The sequence below is a fragment of the Equus caballus genome, chromosome 9 (genome assembly GCF_041296265.1).
Source record: "Equus caballus isolate H_3958 breed thoroughbred chromosome 9, TB-T2T, whole genome shotgun sequence".
Classification (NCBI taxonomy): domain Eukaryota; kingdom Metazoa; phylum Chordata; class Mammalia; order Perissodactyla; family Equidae; genus Equus; species Equus caballus.
Window position 1 is genome coordinate 98,402,770 of NC_091692.1, and position 16,406 is coordinate 98,419,175.

The following is a 16,406-nucleotide window of genomic DNA, read 5'->3' on the forward strand; positions in this document are numbered from 1 at the left end:
AAGGAGGGGAGGGTGGTGCAGATGCAGGTGACCCCCTGGGAGCCTCCAAGACTCAGATGAAGGGGTCAGTCTCCTGAGGAGCCCTCCCCACCATCCAGGTAGCTTTGAATGTCCCTCCCTGTGCTGGCAGGGCATGGGGCAGAGCCTTGCTGTTGCCCGTGGACCTCCCATGTTTCCTCTGGGCAGAGCTCTGGTTGGGCAGAGGGAGGTGTGTGAGGAGATAGCACGGCAAGCAGGGCCCAGCTACGCAGGGTTTAGGGGCGAGGGTAAGACTTCTGGATTGTACACTTTTATTTTTTTACATCAAACTTTGTTGAGGTGTAATTTACATACAATAAAATGCACCTATTTTAAGTATACAGTTTGGTTGTTTTGACAGATGGCTACATCTTTGTAAACACCACCGTAATCCAGATGTGGAACATTTCTGTCACCCCCAGAAGTTCCCTCATTCCCTTCTGTGGTTAGTCGTCCTTCCACCTGGCCCCAGGCAACCACTGATCTGTTTTCTATTTCCATAGATTCACTGTCCCTTTTATAGAATTTCGCATAAATGAAATCATACAGAATAAATACTTTTGTGTCTGACTTCTTTCACCAAGCACAGTGTTTAGGAAATTCATGTTGTTGCGCGTGTCAGTAGTTCATTCTCTTTTTTTTGCTGAGTGGTCTGGTATTCCATTACGTAGACAGACCACCATCTAGTCTATACATATACCTGCTAGTAGCCATTTCACTTCTTTCCAGTTTTGGCTGTTGTGAATAAAGCTGCTGTGAGCATTCGTGTATAGAGGTCTTTATGTGGACATATGCTTTATTTCTCTTGGGTTGAAATGATGGAAATGGTTGGTTGAAGTATGTGTCTAACTTTATAAGAAAGTGCCAACTGCTTTCCAAAATGGTATTATTGTTTTACATTCCCAGTTGTTCCATATTCTCTTTAACTCAGTATTGTTGTCCTTTTATTTTTTTTATTATTTATTTATTTATTTATTTTGAGGAAGATTAGCCCTGAGCTAACTGCTGCCAATCCTCCTCTTTTTGCTGAGGAAGACTGGCCCTGAGCTAACATCCGTGCCCATCTTTCTCTACTTTGTATGTGGGACGCCTACCACAGTATGGCTTTTTGCCAAGCGATGCCATGTTCCGAACCCGGGGTCTGAACCGGCAAACCCTGGGCCACCGAGAGGCGGAATGTGCGAACTTAACCGCTGTGCTACGGGGCCGGCCCCATTGTTGTCCTTTTAAAGTCTAACCATTCTCATAGGTGTGTAGTGGGAGCTCATTGTGGCTTTAGTTTGCATTTCCCTAATGATGAATGGTGTTGAGCATCTTCTTGTGCTTATTTTATTGGTCCTTTGTATATCTTCTTTTGTGAAGTGTCTGTTCAAATCTCTTGCCCTTAAAAAAATGGGTTGCATATCTTATCAAGTTTTAAGAGTTCTTGGGGGCTGGCCCCGTGGCCGAGTGGTTAAGTTTGTGCGCTCCACTTCGGCGGTCCAGGGTTTTGCTGGTTCAGATCCTGGGTGTGGACATGGCACCGCTCATCAGGCCATGCTGAGGTGACATCCCACATGCCACAACTAGAAGGACCCACAACTAAAAATACTCAACTGTGTACTGGGGGCTTTGGGGAGAAAAGGAAAAATAAAATCTTAAAAAAAAAAAGTTTTGAGTTCTTTGTATCGTCAGGATGAAAGTCCTTTGCCAGATATTTGTACTGCAAATATGTTCTCACAGTCTGTGGCTTGCCTTTTAGTTTTCTCACTGGTGTCTTGAACAGCAGACACTTTTAATTTTGATGAAGTCCAGTTTGTCAGTTTTGTTGCCTTGTGGTTTGTGCTTCCTGTTATGGTGTAAGTAGAGGTGAAGGATCATTGTTTTCCATTTGGATATCCACTCGTTTCCAGCCCCATTTTTGAACACTATCTTCTCCCCCTTGCATTACTTTAACACTCTTGCTGAAAATCAATTGACAGTATATGTGTGGGCCTATTTCTGGATTCTCTATTCTACTCATTGATCTTATGCTAATATCCCACACATTTGATGATTGTAGCTTTATAATAAGTCTTGAGATCATGTATTGTTAATTCTCCAATTTGGTTTCTCTTTTTCAAATCATTTTGGCTCTTCAAGATATTACACCCTCCTATATAAATTTTAGAATTAGCTTGTCAAGTTCTACAAAAAGGCTTACTGAGATTTTGATTGGGATTGTATTGAAGTGATAGATCTATTTGGGGGAGAATTCACATTTTAACAATATAGAACATGGTATGTTTCTCCATTTATTTAGGTCTCTGTATTAATTATCTATTGCTATATAACAAATTACCCTAAAATATACTGGCTTAAAGCAATGAGCATTGGGGCCAGCCTGGTGGCGCAGTGGTTAAGTTCGCATGTTCTGTTCTGCTTCTTGGTGGCCCGGGGTTCGCTGGTTCGGATCCCGGGTGTGGACATGGCACCGCTTGGCAAAAAGCCGTGCTGTGGTAGGTGTCCCACATATAAAGTAGAGGAAGATGGGCACGGATGTTAGCTCAGGGCCAGCCTTCCTCAGCAAAAAGAGGAGGATTGGCAGGAGTTAGCTCAGGGCTAATCTTCCTCACCAAAAAAAAAAAAAACAAAAACACCAATGTGCATTTATTATCTCACAGTTGCTGTGGGTCAGGAATTCAAAACTGGCTTAGCTGGGTGGTTCTGGTTCAAGGTCTGGTGTGGTTGCAGTTCGGATAATCAGCTGGGGCTGCACCGTCTGAGGGCTGTGGCTCCCTCATGTGGCTGTTGGCAGTTCCTCACACGTGGCCTTTCCATAGGCAGCTTCAGTGTCTCACAACATGGCAGCTAATTTCCTCGAGCCCCAGCTATCCGAGAGAGCGAGAGGCCATGTCGCCTTTTACAGCCTAGTCTCTGAGGCCAAGCATCGTCATTTCTGCTTTTTTCCTGTTTGTTAGAAGTGAGTAACTAAGTCCAACCCGTATTCGAGGGGAAGGGGGTTAGGGTCTGCCTTTTGAAGGGGTGTCAAAGAAGTCCATGCTGTTTACCATTTTCCATTTTCCACTTGTTTATTGCCAGTACGGAGACATCCAGTTGATTCTGACATATCATCCTTGTATCCTACAACCTCACTAACTATACCTATTTATTCTAATAGCCCTATTGTAGATTCCTAAGGATTTTCTACATGTCTTCTGCATCTAAAGAGTTTTACTTCTTCCTTTTCGATCCGTATGCTTTTTATTTCTTGCCTTAGTGCATTGGCTAGGACCTCTAGTACAGTGTTGAATGCAGTGGTGAGAGTAGATAACCTTAGCTCATTCTCAATCCTAGGGGAAAGTGTTCATTCTTTTCCCATTAGGCATGATTTACTTGTAGGTTTTTTTTTTTTTTTAAAGATTTTGGTTTTTTCCTTTTTCTCCCCAAAGCCCCCCAGTACATAGTTGTCTATTCTTAGCTGTGGGTCCTGCTAGCTGTGGCATGCAGGACGCCACCTCAGTGTGGCCCGATGAGTGGTGCCATGTCCGCGCCCAGGATTCGAACTGACGAAACATTGGGCCGTCTGCCGCGGAGTGTGTGAACTTAACCACTTGGCCACGGGGCTGGCCCCTACTTGTAGGTTTTTTGGAGATGCTCTTTATAGGTTGAGGAATTTTCCTTCTGTTTCTAGTATTCTAAGTTTTATTATTATTATTTCTTTTTATCATGAATGGAAGTTGAGTTTTGCCAGATGCTTTTTCTGCTTCTACTAATTTGATTGTATTTTTAATTAAATTAAATTAATTAATTTTTTTGTGAGGAAGATTAGCCCTGAGCTAACATCTGTTGCCCATCTTCCTCGTTTTGCTTGAGGAAGATTGTACTTGAGCTAACATCTGTGCCAATCATCCTCTATATTTTGTATGTGGGATGCTGCCACAGCATGGCTTGATGAGTGGTGTGTAGGTCCGTGCCCGAGATCCAAACTTGCGAACCCCGGGCCACTGAAGTGGAGCACACAAACTTAACTACTACACCACTGGGCCAGCCCCAGGTTGTATTTTTTTAATAGTAAACTATGTTGGTTTTTAAAATGTTAGACCAAGCTTGCATTATTGGAATAACACCCATGTGGTCATGATGTATTAGCCTTCTTATATTTTGCTGGATTCAATTTGGTAATGTTTTTTAAAGGATTTTTGCAGCTATTCATGAAGAAATGTCTGTGATATTCTTATTTATTTATTTTTTTAAAGATTGGCACCTGCGCTAACATCGGTTAGCAGTCTTTTTTTTTTTCTTCTTCTCCCCACACCCCTCCAGTACATAGTTGTAGATTCTAGTTGTGAGTGCCTCTGGTTGTGCTCTGTGGGACGCTGTCTCAGCACCGCCTGATGAGCGGTGCCATGTCTGTGCCCCAGATCCAAACCCGCAAAACCCTGGGCCACTGAAGTGGAGCATGCGAACTTAACCACTGGCCACAGGGCTGGCCCCTGTGGTGTTCTTAACTTGTCGTGTCTTTGGTTTTGGAGTCAGGGTAATACTGGCCTCATAAAATGAGTTGCGATGTCTTTCTTTCTCTTCTATTTTCAGAAAGGGTTTTTGTACATTTGGTATTTTTTCTTCTTTAAGTGTTCCCTATAGTTTACCAGTGAAGCCATCTGGGCCTGGAGTTTCTTTGTGGGGAAGTTTAACTGCAAATTTAATTTCTCCAATAGGTATGGGGCTATTCAGGTTTGCTATTTCTTCTTGAGCCCATTTTTATAGTTTGTTTCATTCAGGTAATTTGCCTGTTTATTTGTGAAACAGCAATTTTTTTCTATAAAGGGCCAAATAGTAAATATTTTAGGCTTTTCAGGCCATATGGTCTCTCTTGCAGCTACTCAACTCAATATTGTAGCACAAAACAGCCAGAGACAATACATAAACAAATGAGCATGGCTGCGTTCTAATAAAACTTTATTTACAAGAACAGACAGTAGGCCAGATTTAGTCCATGGGCTGTAGTTTGTTGACCCCTCACCTAAATTGTTGAGTAAATTGTTCAGAACATTCCCATTTTTATCCTTGTAGGATCTGTAGTGATGTCCCCTGTTTCATTCATGATATTGGTAATTTTTATCTTCTTTTCTTGATCATTTTAGCGAGAGTATCAATTTTACAAATATTTTCAAAGGAATGTCTTTTAGTTTCATTGTTTTCCTCTAATTGTTTATTTTCTATTCATTATTTTCTGCTGTTATTACTATTTCTTTTTACTTACTTTGGGTTTAACTTTCTCCTCTTTTTCTGGCTTCTTAGATTGGAAGCTAAGGTCATTGATTTGACCTTTCTTCTCACTTAAGCATTCAAAGGTTGGAATTTCCTTCCAAGCACTACTGTAGCTGCATTTCACGTATTTTGGTATGGTGTGTTCTCATTTTCATTCAGCTCAAAATGTGCTCTAATTTTCATTGTGATTTCTTCCTTAGCCTGTGGGTTATTTAGGAGTATGCTTTTAAGTTTCCGAATATTTGGGAATTTTTCCACATTTTCTTTGTTACTGATTCCTAATTTCGTTCCATTGTGGTCAGTGAACTATTTTGTGTGCTTTCATTCCTTGTAAACTTATAGAATCTTGTATTATGTTCTAGCATATGATCTATCTTGATGAATGAATTTTTTTTACTAATGAAAAATTTCAAACAGCTATATAGGTAGACAGAATAATATAATGATCCTGGCTGGCCTGGTGGCATAGTGGTTAAGTGTGCATGTTCCGCTTCGGCAGCCTGGGGTTCTCCGGTTGGGATCCTGGGTGTGGACATGGCACTGCTTGGCAAGCCATGCTGTGGCAGGCGTCCCACATATAAAGCAGAGGAAGATGGGCACGGATGTTAGCTCAGGGCCAGGCTTCCTCAGCAAAAAGACGAGGATTAGCAGCAGAGGTTAGCTCAGGGCTAATCTTCCTCAAAAAAAAAAAAAGAAAAGACCCCCGTATATTTGTCACCAACTTCAACAATTATTAACTCATGCCAGTTTTTCATTTGTACCTTTTATATTATTTAGAAGCAAATCTCAAATATATCATTCACCCTGCAAATGTTTTTGTATGTATTTCTAAAAGCAATGCTTTCAAAGATCTATTACCATAATACCATTAATATACCTAAACAAATTAACTGTAATTTCTTAATATAATCAGTGTTCAAATATCCAATTGTTTCATAAATGTCACTGTTATAGTTTTATGATTTGTTTGAATCTGGATTTTAAAAAGTTCCATACACTGCAAATATCTATTAGTCTTCTTTAAATATGTATAGGTTCCCAGCCATCATTTTTTTTCCTATTCAGTCTATTTTCTGAAGAAGCTAAGCGACTTGTTTTTTATAGTTTCTCACATTATGTTTTTTTCTGATTGCGTTTCTGTGGTGTCATTTAACCTGTTCTCTATCCCATATATTTCCTGTAAATTGGTAGTTGAGTCAAGCCTTGATCAGATTCTCATTTCTTTGTTTTTTAGGAAGCATGCTTTATAGGAAGTGGCTGTTCTTCTGTTGTGGAGCACATTGTCCAGTAGTCTCTCTTTTTGTAATTGATAAAAATTTCCCACATCAGGTATTTGGTACAGTTCAGATAGGAAAAGTCACGTTAATAATCAATTCTTCCTTATTTTCCAGTTTTCAAGATGAGTTAGTATTCCCCAGCAGTGAGGTTGTTTTTTGTCTCGTTTTGTTTTCAGTGTTGTTGTGAACTCTTGGGTGTGAATATATAGACATGTGATACGTTTCAGGCCATTGCAGTTGTCACCTTGGTTTCACCTGTACCACGTCTGTACCAAGTTTGGCAGTGGGAACCTCTGACGTGGACCCTGGACCCTGTCGTCTTTGATGGCTCTCTCACTGTCTGGTTTGACAAGATGTTCCAGGTTAATCTTGGACATTTCCTACCCCAGGCCTGCAATCAGTCATGTCTCCAAGGATATTTATGAGGGAAAAAGCCTTTGGAGATTTCAGTCTGAGCTTTTGGAATGCTTGTTGCTGTTGGGTGGCCATTGTTTCTAGGTCTTTTCAGTGGACAGAAGTAGGAAGGAAGTTTGCTTTATTTTATTCTTTTGAAGATTGGCCCTGAGCTAACATCTGTTACCAATCTTCCTCTTTTTTTTTTTCTCCTCCCCAAAGACCCAGCACATGGTTGTATACCCTAGTTGTAAGTCCTTCTAGTTCTGCTATGTGCGGCGCCACCAGCATGGCTTGATGAGTGGCGCTAGGTCCATGCCTAGGATCTGAACCGGTGAACCCTGGGCTGCCGAAGCAAAACGTGTGAACTGAACCACTACGTCACGGGCCGGCCCCAGAAGTTTGTTTTAAATTAAATAACGTTACATTAAATTAAATAACATTTGTATTGATACTTCCAGTTCAAATTTAGGACTACAGGAATTTTACTTCACCTCCTTGCTCTTACATTTGTATGTTTTCTCTCCCGTGCCAAGAATCCTGGTTCTCAGTGACCCTGGATGATAGAATTGTGATATTACAGGTACTAAGTATGAATTACTTATCTCCCTCATCCCACAACAAGCCTAGAACAGTCTTGAGGTTAAAATACCAGCTTTACCACTGGTCATGCAACTATTGAAAACGGACTACCTGCGCAGGTCTCCACTGCCTGGGTGAGCCTGTCTCCCTACTCCAGCAGTTGACAGCAGCCTGGCTCTGCTCATCAGAGGGAGCTGTGGCCTTGCATCCGTTTTTCCCCTTCCTCTTCCTGTCGCCTCTCCTTTTACTTTTTTTTCTTTCAGTTGTGGTACAATGTGCATAACATAAAATTTACCATTGTAACCATTTTTAGGTACAATTCAGTGGCATTAAGTACATTCATAGTGTTGTGCAACCATCATCACTATCCACTTCCAGAACTTTTCAATCACCTGAAACGGAAACTCTGTCCCCATTAAACAGTTCCCATTCTCTCTGCCCTAGCCCCTGGCCACCACCATTCTACTTTCTGTCTCTATGAATTGACCTATTCTAGGTACCTCATAGAAGTGGAATCATACAATATGTGTCCTTTTGTCTGATACATCTGTAACATGTATCAGAATTTCACTCCTTTTTAGGGCTGAACATTCTACTGTGTGTTCAGACCGCATTTTGTTTATCTATTTGTCTGTCGGTGGACATCTGAGTTGTTTCCACGTTTAGCTATTGTGAATAATGCTGTCATGACCATGGGTGTGCAAGGATCTGTGTCCCAGTTTTTAGTCCTTTTGCTTATATACCTGGAAATGGAATGTGCCTTCACTTTTACGCTACATGGTTGATGGTTACCTTCTATTCTGTACCATAGCTCACAGTCCTGTGGTGCAAAAGTTGGAAACGATGTCGGTCTTTCTGTCTGCAGAGGTAGACAGTGTGTTCAAACTATGCTTCCTCATCTGTGAGTCCAGTGTCCCAGCTCCTGCACCCCTGGAAGAATAGCGTTCTCGGCTGGCTTCAAGTTCCTGGGGGTTCTGCTGTTCCATGTGTTACCAGTCCCCTTTATCATGTCCTTGAGTCTTTCTGACCTCCGTCGTTTCCTGGACACCTCCCCTCTGCAGTTGTCTCTTTGCTCTGTGGCTCCTACTATTCTTCCCTCCAACTTCCAGGAATTTTTAAAGTAACCGTGAACTCTCTTCCTTTCCGTTGGCCCTCTAGTTCTCCTCTAGGTGGACGAGGGTCTCATTGTGGGTACACATGTGTGCTCAGTTGGTCATCTAGACCCTGCATGTCTCTTGTTTTAGGGTTTTGTGGCCCGAGTGCTTCTTCCTTCCACAATTCCTGGGCCCTATGCTGCTGGCAGGTCCCCAGGTTCCCTAATGAGGGGCCTTGTTTATGTAGGGGAGTGAGTTTTGAGTCAGAGCAGACTGGGGATTACAACACTGTCCCCTCTAAAACCCACTTTTGTTATTTTGGTTTTGACACTGTTGTACTTGACAGACCTTAATTTCCAAATCTACAAGGTGGGATCATGGCCCATTAGAGTCACGAGGCTAAACGGGGCTAAATGTGACAATGTGGCAATATGATGATGTGGCAATACTTCGCTCAGGAAGTGGAGCCTGGGCCCTGGCCTCTGGGGAGGTGTGACCCCCCTGGGCCTCTGGAAGTCCTCAGTCCTTTCTCTCTCCTTGCCAGGGGCTGGCTTTTATCTTCAGTTCTCAGTGAGACACCTTTCAAATGCAGATGCCTCCGGCTGGGTGGCGTCTTTCATTGGGACAGCTAGGCCTCTGACACCTTGCTGTGAGTCAGTTTATTAGATTTATTTGGAGCTGGGTGGCAAAGGGAGAGGAAATTGAGGAGGGAGATTTGGATCCCCTCTGATTTCTGGGAAGAGGCCTTCCCAGATTTTCCAGCCCCTCACAGGCCCTGCTGCTGGAGTTCGCAGGCGGTCCTTCCTTGTGTGGTTCACACAGCTCTCCAGTGCCTGCTCTGTCCCAGGGGCCTAGCAGGCTGGAAGTGTGGTATGCGCAAACCTGCCAACGTCTTGGGGGTCCTCCCTCACGGGATTGTCAGCTAAGCACTTGTGACAGCCAAATGAAATTTCACTTTTGTAGGTCAAAAACTGTGGAATAGCTTCAGTTTCATATGATTCTACTGCTAAGTGTTATGCTAAGGGAAGTTTGGGGAGGATTGAGATCACTGAGAAAGGACACAGACCTTACGTAAGGGGTCAGAAAGGAAGCTGAGACCAGAACGTGAGTAGGAGTTAGCCCCCAAAAGAGGGCTGGGAGGCAGAAAGGAGACTCATTATAAAGCCATGGTGGGTAGGACATTGTGGTACAGGCTCGGGGATCGACAGATGGACCAATGAACAGGGTCGAGAGTCTAGAACAGGCTCACACATGTAGAGGAACTTAATTTATTACCAAGACACTGAAGACCGTGTGGAGAGAAGCAGCTTTGACAGAAATGGTTCTTGGGACAATTGGATGGCAGTGTGGAAGAAACATTAAATTGGAGCCTGTACTAGTTATGTATTACTGTGTAACGAAGTGCCCCCAAATGCAGTGGCTTAAAAGATTTATCTCACAGTGTCTGTGGGTCAGGAATCCAGGGGCCCCTCGGCTGGATGGCTCTGGCTCGGGGTCTCACGTGTTTGCAGTCACACGTCATCTGAAGGCTCCGCTGGGGCTGGAGGGTCTGCTTCCAAGGTGGCTCCTCCTGTGGCTGTTGGCGGGAGGCCTCAGTTCTTTGCCCCGAGGCGCTCTCCATAGGCTGCTGGAGTGTCCTCATGATGTGGCGTGGGCGTCCCCCAGAGCGAGCAATCTAGCAGAGAGCAGGGAGAAGTCATAGTGCCTTTTATTTGCATCCTGATCTTGGGCGTCACACACTGTCACTTCTGCCACACTCTGGTCATTATAAGCGAGTCACAAAGAGCAGCCCACACTTAAGAGGAGGGGAATTAGGCTCCACCTTTTCAAGGGAGGAATATCAGATAACTTGTGGGCATATTTTAAAACCGCAGACCCCTGCTTCACACCATACAAAAACGTCAGTTCCACGTGGATTACAGACCTAAATGTGATGTAAGCTATCGTGCTTTTAGAATACACTCTCTTTGGGAAGATGCCTGACCTGGTTAATGCTCAGAGAAATGCAAATTGGCTGTAGGGAGGTACCACTGCCTTGCACCAGACTGGCAAAAAGAACTTTTTTTTTTTTTTTTAAATTAAGATTATGATAGTTTACAACCTTGTGAAATTTCAGTTGTACATTATTGTTAGTCATGTTGTAGGTGTACCACTTCACCCTTTGTGCCATCCCCCCATCCACCCTTTCCCCTGGTAACCACCAATCAATCCTCTTTGTCTCTATGTGTAACTTCTACCTATGAGTGGAGTCATACAGAGTTCATCTTTCTCTGTCTGGCTTACTTCACTTAACATAATACCTTCAGGGTCCATCCATGTTGTTGTGAATGGGACGATTTTGTCTTTTTATGGCTGAGTAGTATTCCATTGTATATATATACCATATCTTCTTTATCCAATCATCAGTTGCTGGGCTCTTAGGTTGGTTCCACGTCTTGGCTATTGTAAATAATGCTGCGATGAACGTAGGGGTGCATGGGACTTTTGGAATTGCTGATTTCAGGTTCTTAGGATAGATACCCAGTAGTGGGATGGCTGGGTCATAAGGTATTTCTATTTTTAACTTTTTGAGAAATCTCCATACTGTTTTCCATAGTGGCTGTACCAGTTTGCATTCCCACCAACAGTGTATGAGGGTTCCCAAAAAGAACGTTTTATGTAAAACAAGTGATATATAAAGCAGTTGGAACGCTCCTCTGTTGCTGCTGGGAGTGGGAATTGCTCCAACCACTTTGGAAAGCAGCTGCAGCGTCCAGTGATTCATGTTGTAGAGCCTGCACCTGACTGGTGTGCACCAGGGTCTGAGTACGGGGTGTTCACAGCGGCCTGTCCATTGCAGGCCCAGGCTGAAATGCCCCGGTCCCTCAGAAGCGGGGGGCTGTGTCACGGGGGGTTCAGTCATGTAGTGGACTATTGCCCTGCAAAAGGCCGAAACCTTAGAGCCACACCCCTTGGAGTGGATGGCCCCCATGCATGTGACGGGAGTGAGAGAGCGCAGAGAACGCGGGCCGGCTCCCCTGCGTAAGTCCAGCCTGTCAGCACTGCGCCCTGTCGTTCCCAGGGCGTGTGTGGGTCAGAGGTGGGAAAACTGTGAAGAAAACTAAGGAGGCGATTGCGGCCAGGAGGAGTGAGGGGCAGTCTTGGGGCTGCTTGGCATCTTGATGAGGTGGTGCTCGCACCGCTTTGCGTTTCTGTTTTATGTGCATTGTGATTTATGCACTGCCTATATTTCTATCACACTTCACAATAAAAAAAGTTTTTAAAAAGGGACCCTGACACACTGGTGGAAGCGTGTGTGGAAGCACGTCCCAGGTACAGGGGACCCCTGTTCCGCCAGTCCCAGGAGGCAGGGCATGCAGGACTGACACAAGGTCCAGCCTGGCCGGAGAGTAGTGGGAGGGTGTCCTGGTGGGGGATGGACTGGGCTGCTGAGTGGTCAGGTGGAAGTCTGCGCAGGCCCTGGGCCCAGGATGTTCATGGGCCATGTAAGAAGCTTGGACCTTCTGTGGGACCAGTGGGGCCTGAGGAGTATTTCACGCAGGGGTGACTGGGTCAAGGTTTGCCTTTTCAGTGCCCTGGGGCTACAGCATGGAGAGCGTCTGGGGCCCCGACTAGGAGCAGGAACACAGGTAGAGGCCTTGTGAAAACTGCAGACCCAATGGGACCTGGGGGTAGGAACAGGCTGGAGGGAGGGGGCCTAGGGGTGGTCCTCTGGCCTCACCTTGGGTGGCATTGCTCCCTGAGATAAGGGCCCAGCCTCGCTGAGCCTCCTCACTCCCCCCATTGCTGCTTTCCAGTTCTCAGACTTGCCAGGTGTCTTCCGCTGGGCCTTTGCCCTGACACTTTACTTGGCCTGGGTGCTCCTTCCTGCCCATGAAATGGGCACTTTGTAGCTGTGTCCATCATCTGCTGCCCTTCCTTGAATGCTGGCCTGGGAGGAGCAGGGGCTGTTGCTGCTACTTGTAGAATGAATGAATGAGCAGGAAGAGGAGCAGGAGATGCAGGCTTTCTGGAGTCTGGATCTGCCTTGGTGACAGTTGTGGTGGCAGGGTCACCGAGCCATGGTGGAAGGTGACCAGTGCCAAGAGTCCCAGAGCAGGAACTCACTTCTTGGGGGTCCTCAGGACCCCTGAGGGTGGGAGCCTGGGAGTCTGGGCAGCAGGGGCTGGGCCCAGGGGACTCAGAAGGGCCATAGGAGGCCCCAGGCCCCAGGCAGCCATGCAGACAGGTTTGGAGCCAGGCCCACCAAGTTGCTGCCCAAAGTGGGTCCCCGAGACCCTGTGGTGGGAGGAAGGTGGAAGGACAGGGACGTTAGGAGGTCCAGGCACGTGCCACTCTGAGATTGGGACATGAAAGAAGGACCCCTTTGGGATAGGAGACCATTAACCGCATTCCTGTTGGCTGTGAGACACTTGGGAGCCTCGAATGACAGGTGAACATGACTAGCCAGCTGCTGAGACAGAGTGGGAGTCACCAAAAGCGAGGGTTCCAGAAGAGGCAGGGGGATGTGGCCATGGGGAGTCAGGGTGGACTCAAGACTCCCGGTTGCCCATCTCCCTTGAGGAGCCTCTGCTGCCCCGGGCTGTAAGCAGGGATGGCAGTCTCTCTAGCTGTATAGGACTGTCTCTGAAAGTGCATCTGATGCTGTGCCAAGCAAGGGTTAGGTGACAGCTGATCTGCCCTTTCTGCTGCTGGAATGATCCTCGTGGTTTCCCACTGCCTGCGAGGCCAGGAGTTCGGGAGGCCATTCGTGCCCTTAATCCTTGAGCTCGAGTTCCTGCTTCTGTGACTCTGCGCAGCTTGAAACCTCAGGGAGCTGGACGTCAATATGGCACCTGAGTCCACAGCCCAGGTCCCAGTTGGCCAGCTGTCCTGGGAATGTCCTTTATAGCAATGTCCCCTCCAAATAGGTTTGGTGTCGGACCCCTGCGTGGTTCTGTTGGGGGCAGTGCCTAGAGTGGGATGGCGGGGCGGGGGGAGGATGTCTGTTCTGCAGACACCCCTGCAGCCTCATGGGACAGTCCCAGTGGTTCCATGCCTTCCTATACTTGGTCTCTATTCTGGTGGGAGTGTGGGCTTTCCTGTGCATTTCCCTGAGGACTAATGACCTGGAGCACCTTTTTGTGTGTTTCCTGGTGTGAAATGACTGCTGTCACCTTTGGCCTGTTTTATGATTTGGTGGAGGTTTCCTTTGGCTTCTAGTTGCTCTTCTGATATCAGTCATGGGGTGTGTGATGCCAATATCATTTCCTACTCTGTGGCTGAGTTTCTCCCTCTTTATTTTTTATTATTATTTTCTTTCTTTCTTTTTTTTTTTTGAGGAAGATTAGCCCTGAGCTAACTACTGCCCATCCTCCTCTTTTTGCTGAGGAAGACTGGCCCTGAGCTAACATCCATGCCCATCTTCCTCTACTTTGTATGTGGGACACCTACCACAATATGGCTTTTGCCAAGCGGTGCCATGTCCGCACCCAGGATCCTAACCGGCAAACCCTGGGCCACTGAGAAGTAGAACGTGTGAACTTAACCGCCACGCCACTGGGCCAACCCCTCTCACTCTTTGTTTTTAAACTTTATTTTCAGATCATTGCAGACTCACTTGCAGTTGTAAGAACTAGTTCACAGAGAGCCCTGCGCACTCTCCCAGTCCCCTGAAGGCGCATGACTGTAGTGCAGACTCCTCGAAGACGCTGACTTCGACACCTTCCATTGACCTTTCCAGATTTCACCAGTTTTATGTGCACCCGAGTGTGCGTGCATGCGTTTGTTTACTTCTGTTCAGTCTTACCACATGTCTAGATTTGTGTGATGACCACAGTCAGGGTACAGAACAGCTCCATGACAAGGGTCCTGCCCTCCCTATGTAGCCATGGTCACCTCCTCCCTGAGCCCCACCCACGCCCTGAGATCTTACCACTTCGAGAATGTTGTACGAATGGGGTTGCGCCACGTGTGACTGATAGAAATGAGCACAGTGCACTTGAGATCCGCCCAGGTTGCGTGCAGCACAGCTGGTTCCTTTTTATTGCTGAGGAGTGTTCCACGCTGTGGGTGGACCAGAGTTTGGTTAACCACCCATCAAAGGATATCTGGGTTGTTTCCAGTTTTAGGCGGTTATGAATAAGGTTGCTATGAAATTTGTGTACAGGTTTTTATGTGCACTTAAAGTTTTATTTCTCAGGGATAAATGCCTAAGAGCACAGCAGCGGGGTCATATGGGAAGCACATGTTTATGTTTAGTTTTTCTAAGAAACTGCCAAACTGTTTTCCAGGTGGCCGTGTCATTTCATGTTCCCACGGTCCTGTGGGAACCCCATTTTCTTCACATCCCGGCCATTCTGACAGGTGTGTAGTGGTGTGTCACTGTGGTTTTAATTTTCGTTTGGCTCATGGCTACTGCTGTGTAACATTCTTTCATGGGCTTTTCTGCATCTCTACCTCCTCTTCAGTGAAACGTTTATTCGCATCTTTTGCCCCGTTTCTCATTGGCTTGTTTGGTTGTTTACTGCTGCGTTTTGAGGGTTCTCCCTGTGTGCTGGCTGGAAGCCCTCTGTTCGGGCTGTGGTCTGCACATGTGCTCTCCAGTCAATAGCTTGTCTCCTCACCCTCTTCACAGGGTCTTCAGTAGAGATAGTGTTCTTGATTTTGCTCAGGTCCACAGTCCCATTTAGAGGCTGTGCTTTGGTGTCAGTCTTTATGGAGGTTGTATTCCTTCACCTTTTACATTTAGATGGACAACACACCGTGGGGGGGGGGTGCAGGCAAGATGAGTTTTTCACCGGTGGCTATCCAGCTGACCCAGCACCATTTATTGAAAAGGCTCTTTTTCTGTTGCTCTGCAGTGTCATACATTGAGTGTCTACCCACGTGTGGGTTTGTTTCTGGACTCCATTCTGTTCCACTGGTCTGTTTTTCCTACCCTAAGCCAAGACCTCAGGGTCTTACTTACCAAACTTTATAATAAATCTTGATATCTAATAGTCTAAGTCCTTCAGATTGTTCTTTTTTAGGATTGTCCCAACTATTCTTGGCCTTTGCATTTCATATAAAATGGAGAATTAATTTGTGAGTTTCAAATATAACTACTGGAATTTTGATTGGGATTACATTTGAATCTTAGACGAATTGGGGGAGAAATGACCTTTTTATAGTTCTGAGTCTTTTGACCATACGTATGGTTTGTCCCTCCATTTACTTGAGTCTTTTTTCATGTCCTTCAATAAGTTTTTCTGGTTTTCTGTGTAGAGGTCCTGTACATTTTTTATTAGATTTATTCCTGGACATTAATGCTTTTGGATACTATTATATTATAAATAGTATCATTATAATTTTTCATTTTTTAATTGTTGCTGGCATTTATAAATAACAGTAGATTTTTGTACATTAAACTTATATTTACCAATATAATGTTCTCATATTAATTCTAATAGTTTTTCTATAGGATCTTTCAGGTTTTTATCATACACAATATGTCATTTGCAAATAATGAGTTTTTTTCTACCTTCCTGTCCTTATTCCTTATATTTCTTTTTCTTGCCCAATTGCACTGGCTCAAACCTTTAGTGCAATATGAATAGAACTAGTGGTAGCACGTGTCTTTGTTTCATCCCTTAGGGTTTGTTGTTTTGTTTTTAGTTAGGTTGGGATAATCACCATGCTGATGGCAAGGATTTAGAGGAGGGAGAGAGCTGATGCTGGAAGACAGGGGTCCTGGAGGGGTCTTGGGGGCGGGAGTGGGCACAGGTCTGTGCCGTGGGTGGAGCATTGTGGCAGGTGGGAAGGCCCTGCAGGGGGGCTCAGTGGCAAGTGG